A 14391-nucleotide genomic window follows, 5' to 3' on the forward strand; every position below is an offset into this window, starting at 1 on the left:
TTTGTGAAGACTAATGAGCAACAAAGGAATATGCATCCAAGATGAGTCTTTAAACCTTGGTCCTCAATTATAGAAAAACGTTTTAAGGACACTAATCCACAATGTTATCATGATAAATGTCATTTTGTAGCTACTGTGGCAACAATTAACATGCACAACTCATTAGGACTGTTGTGCAAATCCAGCATCCAGGTGAAGCAAGGCTAAAAGAACCACCCCTAATGCTGAGATGGTTGATATAAATACAAACACCCCAGATGGGACTTGAACCCACAATCCCTGGCTTAGGAGGCCAGTGCCTTATACATTAGGCCACTGGGGCTTACTGTCTACTTTGCATTTCATGTTCTTGGTTTACTTTTTCATAATATCCTTACATATATAAAAAATGTTCCAACAGCAGATGATCAATGACTGATGATATCATTAAAAGAAAAAAAAGCTAAATATTCCTGCACCAGGTGAGGCTTGAACTCACAACCTCGGCAATGCTCAACAGATACTGTCTTATAAGTACCGCGCGCTGACCGATTGCGCCACTGGAGCACACAGTATACCCTGAAAATTTGGCCTTTCACTGATAAATTTTACCATTAGTTAAAAATGTCAATACACTTATTGTCTCTGTCTCCCCATCTTGATTTAATTTCTTTTTGAATTCCACTATTTTACTGCATTCAATACTTCAATAAGGTACTTGATAGAAGTTAAATGCTCAGCATAAAGAAATAATTTGTATCGCGCATTGGTGTTATTGGCTAGATTTATGTATTTGTAGGTGTAATTTGCTAAGAAAATTCATATCTAGGTTTTACTGTATCATTTTCTCAAAATTGGAAAATAATTCATTTAATTTTTTCTAAAATGTTGTTAAGATAGTAGATATAAAATGTGGCATAAGGAAAACTGACACTAATGTGTCTTATAATGCACTATTTTAATATGTAAAGTCTTATATCATTATTGTAGTCTGATTAAAAGAATATGTTGTTTTTTGCAACTCTACCATCTACAATGACAGTAAGATGAGTGGCAGAAGAAATATGATAAAATCAAAAATACCATTCTTCCAACATGCAAGAAAGGACTTCAAGATTCCCATCAGCAATTGCCTTAGATAATGTCATATTTCAGCCACTCTGGTACTTATTTGCAAGACAAACTCTACAGAAATGTTGAGGTAAATGGAGATTTCTTGTAAGAACAAAATCACAAGCATTGAAAAAAGAATCATTTTTTGTGAAGACTAATGAGCAACAAAGGAATATGCATCCAAGATGGGTCTTTAAACCTTGGTCCTCAATTGTCGAAAAACGTTTTAAGGACACTAATTCACAATGTTATCATGATAAATGTCATTTTGTAGCTACTGTGGCAACAATTAACAAGCACAACTCAACAGGACTGTTGTGCAAATCCAGCATCCAGGTGAAGCAAGGCTAAAAGAACCACCCCTAATGCTGAGATGGTTGATATAAATACAAACACCCCAGATGGGACTTGAACCCACAATCCCTGGCTTAGGAGGCCAGTGCCTTATCCATTAGGCCACTGGGGCTTACTGTCTGCTTTGCATTTCATGTTCTTGCTTTACTTTTTCATAATATCCTTACATATAAAAAATGTTCCGAGAGCAGATGATCAATGACTGCTGATATCATTAAAAGAAAAAAAAGCTAAATATTCCTGCTCCAGGTGAGGCTTGAACTCACAACCTCGGCATTGCTCAACAGATACTGTCTTATAAGGTAAATGTTGAGGTAAATGGAGATTTCTTGTAAGAACAAAATCACAAGCATTGAAAAAAGAATCATTTTTTTGTGAAGACTAATGAGCAACAAAGGAATATGCATCCAAGATGAGTCTTTAAACCTTGGTCCTCAATTATAGAAAAACGTTTTAAGGACACTAATCCACAATGTTATCATGATAAATGTCATTTTGTAGCTACTGTGGCAACAATTAACATGCACAACTCATTAGGACTGTTGTGCAAATCCAGCATCCAGGTGAAGCAAGGCTAAAAGAACCACCCCTAATGCTGAGATGGTTGATATAAATACAAACACCCCAGATGGGACTTGAACCCACAATCCCTGGCTTAGGAGGCCAGTGCCTTATACATTAGGCCACTGGGGCTTACTGTCTACTTTGCATTTCATGTTCTTGGTTTACTTTTTCATAATATCCTTACATATATAAAAAATGTTCCAACAGCAGATGATCAATGACTGATGATATCATTAAAAGAAAAAAAAGCTAAATATTCCTGCACCAGGTGAGGCTTGAACTCACAACCTCGGCAATGCTCAACAGATACTGTCTTATAAGTACCGCGCGCTGACCGATTGCGCCACTGGAGCACACAGTATACCCTGAAAATTTGGCCTTTCACTGATAAATTTTACCATTAGTTAAAAATGTCAATACACTTATTGTCTCTGTCTCCCCATCTTGATTTAATTTCTTTTTGAATTCCACTATTTTACTGCATTCAATACTTCAATAAGGTACTTGATAGAAGTTAAATGCTCAGCATAAAGAAATAATTTGTATCGCGCATTGGTGTTATTGGCTAGATTTATGTATTTGTAGGTGTAATTTGCTAAGAAAATTCATATCTAGGTTTTACAGTATCATTTTCTCAAAATTGGAAAATAATTCATTTAATTTTTTCTAAAATGTTGTTAAGATAGTAGATATAAAATGTGGCATAAGGAAAACTGACACTAATGTGTCTTATAATGCACTATTTTAATATGTAAAGTCTTATATCATTATTGTAGTCTGATTAAAAGAATATGTTGTTTTTTGCAACTCTACCATCTACAATGACAGTAAGATGAGTGGCAGAAGAAATATGATAAAATAAAAAATACCATTCTTCCAACATGCAAGAAAGGACTTCAAGATTCCCATCAGCAATTGCCTTAGATAATGTCATATTTCAGCCACTCTGGTACTTATTTGCAAGACAAACTCTACAGAAATGTTGAGGTAAATGGAGATTTCTTGTAAGAACAAAATCACAAGCATTGAAAAAAGAATCATTTTTTGTGAAGACTAATGAGCAACAAAGGAATATGCATCCAAGATGGGTCTTTAAACCTTCGTCCTCAATTATCGAAAAACGTTTTAAGGACACTAATTCACAATGTTATCATGATAAATGTCATTTTGTAGCTACTGTGGCAACAATTAACAAGCACAACTCAACAGGACTGTTGTGCAAATCCAGCTTCCAGGTGAAGCAAGGCTAAAAGAACCACCCCTAATGCTGAGATGGTTGATATAAATACAAACACCCCAGATGGGACTTGAACCCACAATCCCTGGCTTAGGAGGCCAGTGCCTTATCCATTAGGCCACTGGGGCTTACTGTCTGCTTTGCATTTCATGTTCTTGCTTTACTTTTTCATAATATCCTTACATATAAAAAATGTTCCGAGAGCAGATGATCAATGACTGCTGATATCATTAAAAGAAAAAAAAGCTAAATATTCCTGCTCCAGGTGAGGCTTGAACTCACAACCTCGGCATTGCTCAACAGATACTGTCTTATAAGGTAAATGTTGAGGTAAATGGAGATTTCATTTCTTGTAAGAACAAAATCACAAGCATTGAAAAAAGAATCATTTTTTTGTGAAGACTAATGAGCAACAAAGGAATATGCATCCAAGATGAGTCTTTAAACCTTGGTCCTCAATTATAGAAAAACGTTTTAAGGACACTAATCCACAATGTTATCATGATAAATGTCATTTTGTAGCTACTGTGGCAACAATTAACATGCACAACTCAATAGGACTGTTGTGCAAATCCAGCATCCAGGTGAAGCAAGGCTAAAAGAACCACCCCTAATGCTGAGATGGTTGATATAAATACAAACACCCCAGATGGGACTTGAACCCACAATCCCTGGCTTAGGAGGCATCCTGTCTGCTTTGCATTTCATGTTCTTGCTTTACTTTTACATAATATCCTTACATATAAAAAATGTTCCGAGAGCAGAAAAAAAAGAAAAGAAAAAAAAGCTAAATATTCCTGCTCCAGGTGAGGCTTGAACTCACAACCTCGGCATTGCTCAACAGATACTGTCTTATAAGTACCGCGCGCTGACCGATTGCGCCACTGGAGCACACAGTATGCCCTGAAAATTTGGTCTTTCACTGATATATTTTAACCATCAGTTAAAAATGTCAATACACTTATTGTCTCTGTCTCCACAACTTGATTTAATTTCTTTTTGAATTCCACTATTTTACTGCATTCAATACTTCAATAAGGTACTTGATAGAAGTTAAATGCTCAGCATAAAGAAATGATTTGTATCGCGCATTGGTGTTATTGGCTAGATTTATGTATTTGTAGGTGTAATTTGCTAAGAAAATTCATATCTAGGTTTTACTGTATCATTTTCTCAAAATTGGAAAATAATTCATTTAATTTTTTCTAAAATGATGTTAAGATAGTAGATATAAAATGTGGCATAAGGAAAACTGACACTAATGTGTCTTATAATGCACTATTTTAATATGTAAAGTCTTATATCATTATTGTAGTCTGATTAAAAGAATATGTTGTTTGTTGCAACTCTACCATCTACAATGACAGTAAGATGAGTGGCAGAAGAAATATGATAAAATCAAAAATACCATTCTTCCAACATGCAAGAAAGGACTTCAAGATTCCCATCAGCAATTGCCTTAGATAATGTCATATTTCAGCCACTCTGGTACTTATTTGCAAGACAAACTCTACAGAAATGTTGAGGTAAATGGAGATTTCTTGTAAGAACAAAATCACAAGCATTGAAAAAATAATCATTTTTTGTGAAGACTAATGAGCAACAAAGGAATATGCATCCAAGATGGGTCTTTAAACCTTGGTCCTTAATTATAGAAAAACGTTTTAAGGACACTAATCCACAATGTTATCATGATAAATGTCATTTTGTAGCTACTGTGGCAACAATTAACAAGCACAACTCAACAGGACTGTTGTGCAAATCCAGCATCCAGGTGAAGCAAGGCTAAAAGAACCACCCCTAATGCTGAGATGGTTGATATAAATACAAAAAACCCCAGATGGGACTTGAACCCACAATCCTTGGCTTAGGAGGCCAGTGCCTTATCCATTAGGCCACTGGGGCTTGCTGTCTGCTTTGCATTTCATGTTCTTGCTTTACTTTTTCATAACATCCTTACATATAAAAAACGTTCCGAGAGCAGATGATCAATGACTGATGATATCATTAATAGAAAAAAAAGCTAAATATTCCTGCTCCAGGTGAGGCTTGAACTCACAACCTCGGCATTGCTCAACAGATACTGTCTTATAAGTACCGCGCGCTGACCGATTGCGCCACTGGAGCACACAGTGTGCCCTGAAAATTTGGCCTTTCACTGATATATTTTAACCATCAGTTAAAAATGTCAATACACTTATTGTCTCTGTCTCCCCATCTTGATTTAATTTGTTTTTGAATTCCACTATTTTACTGCATTCAATACTTCAATAAGGTACTTGATAGAAGTTAAATGCTCAGCATAAAGAAATGATTTGTATCGCGCATTGGTGTTATTGGCTAGATTTATGTATTCGTAGGTGTAATTTGCTAAGAAAATTCATATCTAGGTTTTACTGTATCATTTTCTCAAAATTGGAAAATAATTCATTTAATTTTTTCTAAAATGATGTTAAGATAGTAGATATAGAATGTGGCATAAGGAAAACTGACACTAATGTGTCTTATAATGCACTATTTTAATATGTAAAGTCTTATATTATTATTGTAGTCTGATTAAAAGAATATGTTGTTTGTTGCAACTCTACCATCTACAATGACAGTAAGATGAGTGGCAGAAGAAATATGATAAAATCAAAAATACCATTCTTCCAACATGCAAGAAAGGACTTCAAGATTCCCATCAGCAATTGCCTTAGATAATGTCATATTTCAGCCACTCTGGTACTTATTTGCAAGACAAACTCTACAGAAATGTTGAGGTAAATGGAGATTTCTTGTAAGAACAAAATCACAAGAATTGAAAAAATAATCATTTTTTTGTGAAGACTAATGAGCAACAAAGGAATATGCATCCAAGATGAGTCTTTAAACCTTGGTCCTCAATTATAGAAAAACGTTTTAAGGACACTAATCCACAATGTTATCATGATAAATGTCATTTTGTAGCTACTGTGGCAACAATTAACAAGCACAACTCAACAGGACTGTTGTGCAAATCCAGCATCCAGGTGAAGCAAGGCTAAAAGAACCACCCCTAATGCTGAGATGGTTGATATAAATACAAACACTCCAGATGGGACTTGAACCCACAATCCCTGGCTTAGGAGGCCAGTGCCTTATCCATTAGGCCACTGGGGCTTACTGTCTGCTTTGCATTTCATGTTCTTGCTTTACTTTTTCATAATATCCTTACATATAAAAAATGTTCCGAGAGCAGATGATCAATGACTGATGATATCATTAAATGAAAAAAAGCTAAATATTCCTGCTCCAGGTGAGGCTTGAACTCACAACCTCGGCATTGCTCAACAGATACTGTCTTATAAGTACCGCGCGCTGACCGATTGCGCCACTGGAGCACACAGTATGCCCTGAAAATTTGGTCTTTCACTGATATATTTTAACCATCAGTTAAAAATGTCAATACACTTATTGTCTCTGTCTCCCCATCTTGATTTAATTTCTTTTTGAATTCCACTATTTTACTGCATTCAATACTTCAATAAGGTACTTGATAGAAGTTAAATGCTCAGCATAAAGAAATGATTTGTATCGCGCATTGGTGTTATTGGCTAGATTTATGTATTCGTAGGTGTAATTTGCTAAGAAAATTCATATCTAGGTTTTACTGTATCATTTTCTCAAAATTGGAAAATAATTCATTTAATTTTTTCTAAAATTATGTTAAGATAGTAGATGTAAAATGTGGCATAAGGAAAACTGACACTAATGTGTCTTATAATGCACTATTTTAATATGTAAAGTCTTATATTATTATTGTAGTCTGATTAAAAGAATATGTTGTTTGTTGCAACTCTACCATCTACAATGACAGTAAGATGAGTGGCAGAAGAAATATGATAAAATCAAAAATACCATTCTTCCAACATGCAAGAAAGGACTTCAAGATTCCCATCAGCAATTGCCTTAGATAATGTCATATTTCAGCCACTCTGGTACTTATTTGCAAGACAAACTCTACAGAAATGTTGAGGTAAATGGAGATTTCTTGTAAGAACAAAATCACAAGAATTGAAAAAATAATCATTTTTTTGTGAAGACTAATGAGCAACAAAGGAATATGCATCCAAGATGAGTCTTTAAACCTTGGTCCTCAATTATAGAAAAACGTTTTAAGGACACTAATCCACAATGTTATCATGATAAATGTCATTTTGTAGCTACTGTGGCAACAATTAACAAGCACAACTCAACAGGACTGTTGTGCAAATCCAGCATCCAGGTGAAGCAAGGCTAAAAGAACCACCCCTAATGCTGAGATGGTTGATATAAATACAAACACTCCAGATGGGACTTGAACCCACAATCCCTGGCTTAGGAGGCCAGTGCCTTATCCATTAGGCCACTGGGGCTTACTGTCTGCTTTGCATTTCATGTTCTTGCTTTACTTTTTCATAATATCCTTACATATAAAAAATGTTCCGAGAGCAGATGATCAATGACTGATGATATCATTAAATGAAAAAAAGCTAAATATTCCTGCTCCAGGTGAGGCTTGAACTCACAACCTCGGCATTGCTCAACAGATACTGTCTTATAAGTACCGCGCGCTGACCGATTGCGCCACTGGAGCACACAGTATGCCCTGAAAATTTGGTCTTTCACTGATATATTTTAACCATCAGTTAAAAATGTCAATACACTTATTGTCTCTGTCTCCCCATCTTGATTTAATTTCTTTTTGAATTCCACTATTTTACTGCATTCAATACTTCAATAAGGTACTTGATAGAAGTTAAATGCTCAGCATAAAGAAATGATTTGTATCGCGCATTGGTGTTATTGGCTAGATTTATGTATTCGTAGGTGTAATTTGCTAAGAAAATTCATATCTAGGTTTTACTGTATCATTTTCTCAAAATTGGAAAATAATTCATTTAATTTTTTCTAAAATTATGTTAAGATAGTAGATGTAAAATGTGGCATAAGGAAAACTGACACTAATGTGTCTTATAATGCACTATTTTAATATGTAAAGTCTTATATTATTATTGTAGTCTGATTAAAAGAATATGTTGTTTGTTGCAACTCTACCATCTACAATGACAGTAAGATGAGTGGCAGAAGAAATATGATAAAATCAAAAATACCATTCTTCCAACATGCAAGAAAGGACTTTAAGATTCCCATCAGCAATTGCCTTAGATAATGTCATATTTCAGCCACTCTGGTACTTATTTGCAAGACAAACTCTACAGAAATGTTGAGGTAAATGGAGATTTCTTGTAAGAACAAAATCACAAGAATTGAAAAAATAACCCCTTCCCGACATTTGACATACATTTACGTCATGGTCGGGAAGTACTTCCCGACACATTGCATAAATGTACGTCATGCCATTTAACTGCCACCGCGTCTATAGACGCGGTGACAGTTTAAACATGTCTGCTGTCCCTGACAGCAGACATGTCCCTGCATGCCCAGGGGGGGCTGCGATGCCGCCCCCCCGTTGGCGATCGCTGTGATTGGCTGTTCAGTGTAAACAGCCATTCACAGCGTTTTCTGTGTCACCGGCGAATAACGTTCGCCGGTGACACAGGGATCGGAGGTGATTGGTGCTGTAAAGTACAGCACCAATCACCGCGGGGTGTAAGGGTGACACTGGTGTCACCCCACCTCACCCCGCCCGCCCCCAAAGGCCGTGATTGGTTCGTCGGACCGACGAACCAATCACAGCCATGGAGGGGGGTTTAAACTAACGGTGACTGCACTGCAGACGCCATTCCGGTCTGGAATTGCGTGCAGTGCGGTCACCGTGCCTAGCTGCCGCAGTATACTGACCTGAACCTTGCAAAATACTTACCTGATCACTGCCTGGATCTTGCTACTTCTTGTGACTTCCTGTGCTGTGTTGTGCTGTGTTGTGCTGCTGCAGTGTCATCGAGTTATAGATAGAGAGATAGAGAGAGAGAGATAGAGAGAGAGATAGAGAGGGCTAGTGACAGAGAGTGCTATATTTTGTGCTGCTGCAGTGTTATAGAGTTATAGATAGAGAGATAGAGAGAGATAGAGAGAGATAGAGAGAGATAGAGAGATAGTGACAGATTGTGCTATATATTTTTTATATAACTGACTGCTGCCCCCCCTTTTGTGCTGATCAGTAAAAATTAACTGATCAGCAACTTTTTGGGGGCGCAGGTTTTTTTTTTATATATATATATACCTGTCAGTGCTGCTGCTGCAGTGTCATAGAGTGATAGATAGTGAGAGATAGAGAGATAGAGAGATAGAGAGAGATAGTGACAGAGAGTGATAGAGACTGCTATATTTTGTGTCTGCTGCCCCCCTTTTGTGCACCCCCAGCAACTTTTTGGGGGTGCAGGGGTTATTTTTCATATATATAACTGTCAGTGCTGCTGCTGCAGTGTCATAGAGTGATAGATAGTGAGAGATAGAGAGATAGAGAGAGATAGAGAGAGATAGTGACAGAGAGTGATAGAGAGTGCTATATTTTGTGTCTGCTGCCCCCGCCTTTTGTGCTGATCACTATATCTGAGGTGATCAGCAACTTTTTGGGGGTGCAGAGGTTTTTTTTTTATATGTACCTGTCAGTTGCTGCCAGTTGCACTGTCAGTTGCACCAAAGGTTGTGCACCTGCTGCCCCTCACTGGTAATCAGTGTTGCATCACTGATCACCTTTTTTTTTTTGAGGGTGCTGTGGGGTCTTTTTTTAATTTTTTTTTTACACACACTGTGATTTTGTGGGTGTCCTGTGGCCACTGTGCGCTGATCAGTGACGTACATCACTGATCAGCTTTTTCGGCACAGGGTTTATCTATTTTTTTTTTTTTTTATCAAATTCCTGTTGCCTTTGAGCGCTGTTCAGTGACGGACGTTACTGATCAACATCTGTGCTCAATTTTTGGCGCAGGACCTTTTTTTTTTTTTTTTTTTAACCCCTTCAATTTTTTTTTTTTAACCCCTTCAATTTTTTTTTTTTTTTTATTGGGATCAAATTCCTGTATAAAGTATTTTTTTTTCTGCACTACATACACACTACACACTACATACCCCCCGGGTTGAAATAAAGTTTGTACCCCCCCCCTACACTATACACGTGTTGAAACATTTCACTACCAGTAACACAAAAATAAAAATGGCATCCCAAATGTCATCCCAAATGTCATCCCAAATGTCATCCCAGTCATCCAGAAGAATGTATTCAGCGGAGGAGGCATATGCCATGCTTGCCTCTGACTCTGACACAGCCAGTGAGGCAAGCGGGGAATTTGAAGGATTCGTCTTAAGCTCCTCTTCCTCCTCTGGTGATGAGGGACCCCCTCAAAGATGCCCCCGTAGAGCAGCTGAGACCCCTCCCCCAATAATTGATCTCGTATGGACCCCACCACCAGACAATTTTGAGCCCCAGGTTCCTGAGTTTTTGGCCATGCCAGGAATCCAATTTGATTCCACAGGTCTCAGAGAAATTGACTTTTTCAAATTATTTTTCTCTGATGATTTTATAAATTTAATGGTGGACCAAACTAATTTATATGCCCAGCAGTTTATTGCTCAAAACCCCACGTCATCATTTTCTAGGTGGAACCCTGTAGATGCAGTAGAGATGATGACGTTTTGGGGTCTGGTGTTTCATATGGGCATAGTAAAAAAGCCAGAAATTAGGCAATATTGGAGTACAGATGTTCTGTACAGCACCCCATTTTACCGTATGGCCATGACTCGGGCTCGTTTTGAGATGATCCTTAAATTTTTGCATTACAACGATAATGCACAGTGCCCACCCAGAGATGATCCCACCTTTGACCGGCTATTCAAAGTCAGGCCGGTCATTGATCATTTCAGTGCCAAATTTGAAGAGATGTACATCCCTGAAAAATTTATTTGTATTGACGAGTCCCTTATACATTTTAAAGGAAGGGTTAAATTCCGCCAGTACCTTCCCAGTAAGAGGGCAAGGTATGGCATAAAAATGTATAAGCTGTGTGAAAGCACCTCAGGGTACACCCACATGTTTAGGGTATATGAAGGGAAGGATTCAAGAATTGAACCGCCAGAATGCCCCCCCTCCCTCGTAGGTGTTAGTGGAAAAATTGTCTGGGATTTAGTGCACCCCTTCCTGGATAAAGGTTATCACCTCTATGTGGATAACTTTTACACTAGCATCCCCCTGTTTAAGGCCCTTGGTTCAAGAGGTACAGCAGCTTGCGGTACTGTGCGCAAGAACCAAAGAGGCCTCCCAAAAACGCACATTGCCCAAGTAATGAGAAGGGGTGAAAGCAGGGGAATATGCACCGAAAATATGTTGTTGGTCAAATATAAGGACAAGAGGGATGTCCTTATACTGACAACAATTCACGGAGACAGTACCACCTCCGTCCCTGTACGAGGTACCAGTACCCACACCTCAAAACCTAATTGTATCCTGGATTACAATAGGTACATGGGCGGAGTGGATCTTTCAGATCAGGTACTGAAGCCGTACAGTGCCCTGCGGAAAACAAAAATCTGGTACAAGAAGCTGGCCGTGTATATCATCCAGATGGCACTGTATAACGCTTACGTGCTATTCCGTTCTACCGGCCAGAGGGGGACATTTATGCACTTTCAAGAGGAAGTCATAAAGGGCCTAATATTTGGGAACCAGCAGGCAGAGGGCCCCAGTACTTCTAGTACTGGCCCCCGTATTGTACCAGGGCAGCATTTTCCTGATGAAATCCCCTCCACTGGAAAAAAGGGCAGGACACAAAAAAGGTGCAAAGTTTGCTATAAAAAGGGAATAAGAAAGCAAACTATTTTCCAGTGTGACACTTGCCCCGACAAACCCGTCCTATGTATAAAGGAGTGTTTTAAAATATACCACACATCTATGGATTATTAGGTTCATAATTTCACCGTGCTTCGGGGGTCTTGCTAATGCCACATAGCACCCACCATTCATTCCACCAGAATCTGAGCCGCAAAATCCAAAAATCACTCCTTCCCTTCTGAGTCCTGCCATGCACCCAACTGGTATTTTTCGGTCACACGTGAGGCATTGCCGTACTCGGGAGAAATTGGGGCACAGATTTTGGGGTGCTTTTTCTCCTTCATACCTTCTGAAAATGAAAAATTTTGAGCCAGAACTGCATTTTTGTGTAAAAAAATGTAATTTTTCATTTTCACTGCCCAGTTGTATCAAAGTTGGTGAAACCCCTGGGGGTTTGAAATGTACACTATACCCCTAGATAATTTCCCTGAGGGGTGTAGTTTGCAAAATGGGGTCACTTGTGGGGGGGTTCCACTGTATTGGTGCTTTGGGGGTCTTGCTAATGCGACATAGCACCCACCAACATTCCACCAGAATTTGTGCTGCAAAATCCAAATATCACTCCTTCCCTTCTGAGTCCTGCCACTTTTTGGTCACACATGAGGCATTTCCGTACTCGGGAGAAATTGGGGCACAGACTTTGGGGTGCTTTGTCTCCTTCATTCCTTGTGAAAATGAAAAATTTTGAGCCAGAACTGCATTTTTGTGTAAAAAAATGTAATTTTTCATTTTCACTGCCCAGTTGTATCAAAATTGGTGAAACCCCTGGGGGTTTGAAATGTACACTATACCCCTAGATGAATTCCCTGAGGGGTGTAGTTTGCAAAATGGGGTCACTTGTGGGGGGGTTCCACTGTATTGGTGCTTTGGGGGTCTTGCTAATGCGACATAGCACCCACCAACAATCCACCAGAATTTGTGCTGCAAAATCCAAATATCACTCCTTCCCTTCTGAGTCCTGCCACTTTTTGGTCACACATGAGGCATTGCCGTACTCGGGAGAAATTGGGGCACAGATTTTGGGGTGCTTTGTCTCCTTCATTCCTTGTGAAAATGAAAAATTTTGAGCCAGAACTGCATTTTTGTGTTAAAAAATGTAATTTTTCATTTGCACAGCCCAGTTGTATCAAAATTGGTGAAACCCCTGGGGGTATGAAATGTACACTATACCCCTAGATGAATTCCCTGAGGGGTGTAGTTTGCAAAATGGGGTCACTTGTGGGGGGGTTCCACTGTATTGGTGCTTGGGGGGTCTTGCTAATGCGACATAGCACCCACCAGCATTCCACCAGAATCTGAGCTGCAAAATCCAAATATCACTCCTTCCCTTCTGAGTCCTGCCATGCACCCAAATGGTATTTTTTGGTCACATGTGAGGCATTGCCGTACTCGGGAGAAATTGGGGCACAGATTTTGGGGTGCTTTGTCTCCTTCATTCCTTGTGAAAATGAAAAATTTGGAGCCAGAACTGCATTTTTGTGTAAAAAATGTAATTTTTCATTTGCACAGCCCAGTTGTATCAAAATTGGTGAAACCCCTGGGGGTATGAAATGTACACTATACCCCTAGATGAATTCCCTGAGGGGTGTAGTTTGCAAAATGGGGTCACTTGTGGGGGGGTTCCACTGTATTGGTGCTTGGGGGGTCTTGCTAATGCGACATAGCACCCACCAGCATTTCACCAGAATCTGAGCTGCAAAATCCAAAAATCACTCCTTCCCTTCTGAGTCCTGCCATGCACCCAAATGGTATTTTTTGGTCACATGTGAGGCATTGCCGTACTCGGGAGAAATTGGGGCACAGATTTTGGGGTGCTTTGTCTCCTTCATTCCTTGTGAAAATGAAAAATTTTGAGCCAGAACTGCATTTTTGTGTAAAAAATGTAATTTTTCATTTGCACAGCCCAGTTGTATCAAAATTGGTGAAACCCCTGGGGGTATGAAATGTACACTATACCCCTAGATGAATTCCCTGAGGGGTGTAGTTTGCAAAATGGGGTCACTTGTGGGGGGGTTCCACTGTATTGGTGCTTGGGGGGTCTTGCTAATGCGACATAGCACCCACCAACATTCCACCAGAATCTGAGCTGCAAAATCCCAAAATCACTCCTTCCCTTCTGAGTCCTGCCATGCACCTAAATGGTATTTTTGGTCACATGTGAGGCATTGCCGTACTCGGGAGAAATTGGGGCACAGATTTTAAGGGTGCTTTGTCTCCTTCATTCCTTGTGAAAATGAAAAATTTTGAGCCAGAACTGCATTTTTGTGTAAAAAATGTAATTTTTCATTTGCACAGCCCAGTTGTATCAAAATTGGTGAAACCCCTGGGGGTATGAAATGTACACTATACCCCT

At 38.9% G+C, this 14391-nt stretch overlaps 13 non-coding genes across 13 annotated transcripts; all 13 read right to left on the reverse strand.

Annotated features, from left to right (window-relative positions):
- Positions 1-249: 249 nt before the first annotated feature.
- TRNAR-CCU (transfer RNA arginine (anticodon CCU)) lies at positions 250-322 on the reverse strand. Its single transcript has one exon. It is a non-coding gene; the product is annotated as a tRNA-Arg (tRNA).
- Positions 323-453: 131 nt separating this feature from the next.
- Positions 454-546, reverse strand: TRNAI-UAU (transfer RNA isoleucine (anticodon UAU)). The gene is given in 2 exon segments: positions 454-489; positions 509-546. It is a non-coding gene; the product is annotated as a tRNA-Ile (tRNA).
- A 939-nt stretch (positions 547-1485) lies between these two features.
- TRNAR-CCU (transfer RNA arginine (anticodon CCU)) lies at positions 1486-1558 on the reverse strand. The gene has a single exon. It is a non-coding gene; the product is annotated as a tRNA-Arg (tRNA).
- Positions 1559-2066: 508 nt separating this feature from the next.
- TRNAR-CCU (transfer RNA arginine (anticodon CCU)) lies at positions 2067-2139 on the reverse strand. The gene has a single exon. It is a non-coding gene; the product is annotated as a tRNA-Arg (tRNA).
- A 131-nt stretch (positions 2140-2270) lies between these two features.
- On the reverse strand, positions 2271-2363 carry TRNAI-UAU (transfer RNA isoleucine (anticodon UAU)). Its single transcript is given in 2 exon segments — positions 2271-2306; positions 2326-2363. It is a non-coding gene; the product is annotated as a tRNA-Ile (tRNA).
- Positions 2364-3302: 939 nt separating this feature from the next.
- On the reverse strand, positions 3303-3375 carry TRNAR-CCU (transfer RNA arginine (anticodon CCU)). Its single transcript has one exon. It is a non-coding gene; the product is annotated as a tRNA-Arg (tRNA).
- Positions 3376-4045: 670 nt separating this feature from the next.
- Positions 4046-4138, reverse strand: TRNAI-UAU (transfer RNA isoleucine (anticodon UAU)). Its single transcript is given in 2 exon segments — positions 4046-4081; positions 4101-4138. It is a non-coding gene; the product is annotated as a tRNA-Ile (tRNA).
- Positions 4139-5079: 941 nt separating this feature from the next.
- TRNAR-CCU (transfer RNA arginine (anticodon CCU)) lies at positions 5080-5152 on the reverse strand. Its single transcript has one exon. It is a non-coding gene; the product is annotated as a tRNA-Arg (tRNA).
- A 129-nt stretch (positions 5153-5281) lies between these two features.
- On the reverse strand, positions 5282-5374 carry TRNAI-UAU (transfer RNA isoleucine (anticodon UAU)). The gene is given in 2 exon segments: positions 5282-5317; positions 5337-5374. It is a non-coding gene; the product is annotated as a tRNA-Ile (tRNA).
- A 941-nt stretch (positions 5375-6315) lies between these two features.
- Positions 6316-6388, reverse strand: TRNAR-CCU (transfer RNA arginine (anticodon CCU)). Its single transcript has one exon. It is a non-coding gene; the product is annotated as a tRNA-Arg (tRNA).
- A 128-nt stretch (positions 6389-6516) lies between these two features.
- Positions 6517-6609, reverse strand: TRNAI-UAU (transfer RNA isoleucine (anticodon UAU)). The gene is given in 2 exon segments: positions 6517-6552; positions 6572-6609. It is a non-coding gene; the product is annotated as a tRNA-Ile (tRNA).
- Positions 6610-7550: 941 nt separating this feature from the next.
- On the reverse strand, positions 7551-7623 carry TRNAR-CCU (transfer RNA arginine (anticodon CCU)). Its single transcript has one exon. It is a non-coding gene; the product is annotated as a tRNA-Arg (tRNA).
- Positions 7624-7751: 128 nt separating this feature from the next.
- Positions 7752-7844, reverse strand: TRNAI-UAU (transfer RNA isoleucine (anticodon UAU)). Its single transcript is given in 2 exon segments — positions 7752-7787; positions 7807-7844. It is a non-coding gene; the product is annotated as a tRNA-Ile (tRNA).
- Between the last annotated feature and the right edge of the window lie 6547 nt (positions 7845-14391).

This window comes from Crinia signifera, chromosome 5 (assembly GCF_055691185.1).
Source record: "Crinia signifera chromosome 5, ASM5569118v1, whole genome shotgun sequence".
NCBI classification, from domain to species: Eukaryota; Metazoa; Chordata; class Amphibia; order Anura; family Myobatrachidae; genus Crinia; species Crinia signifera.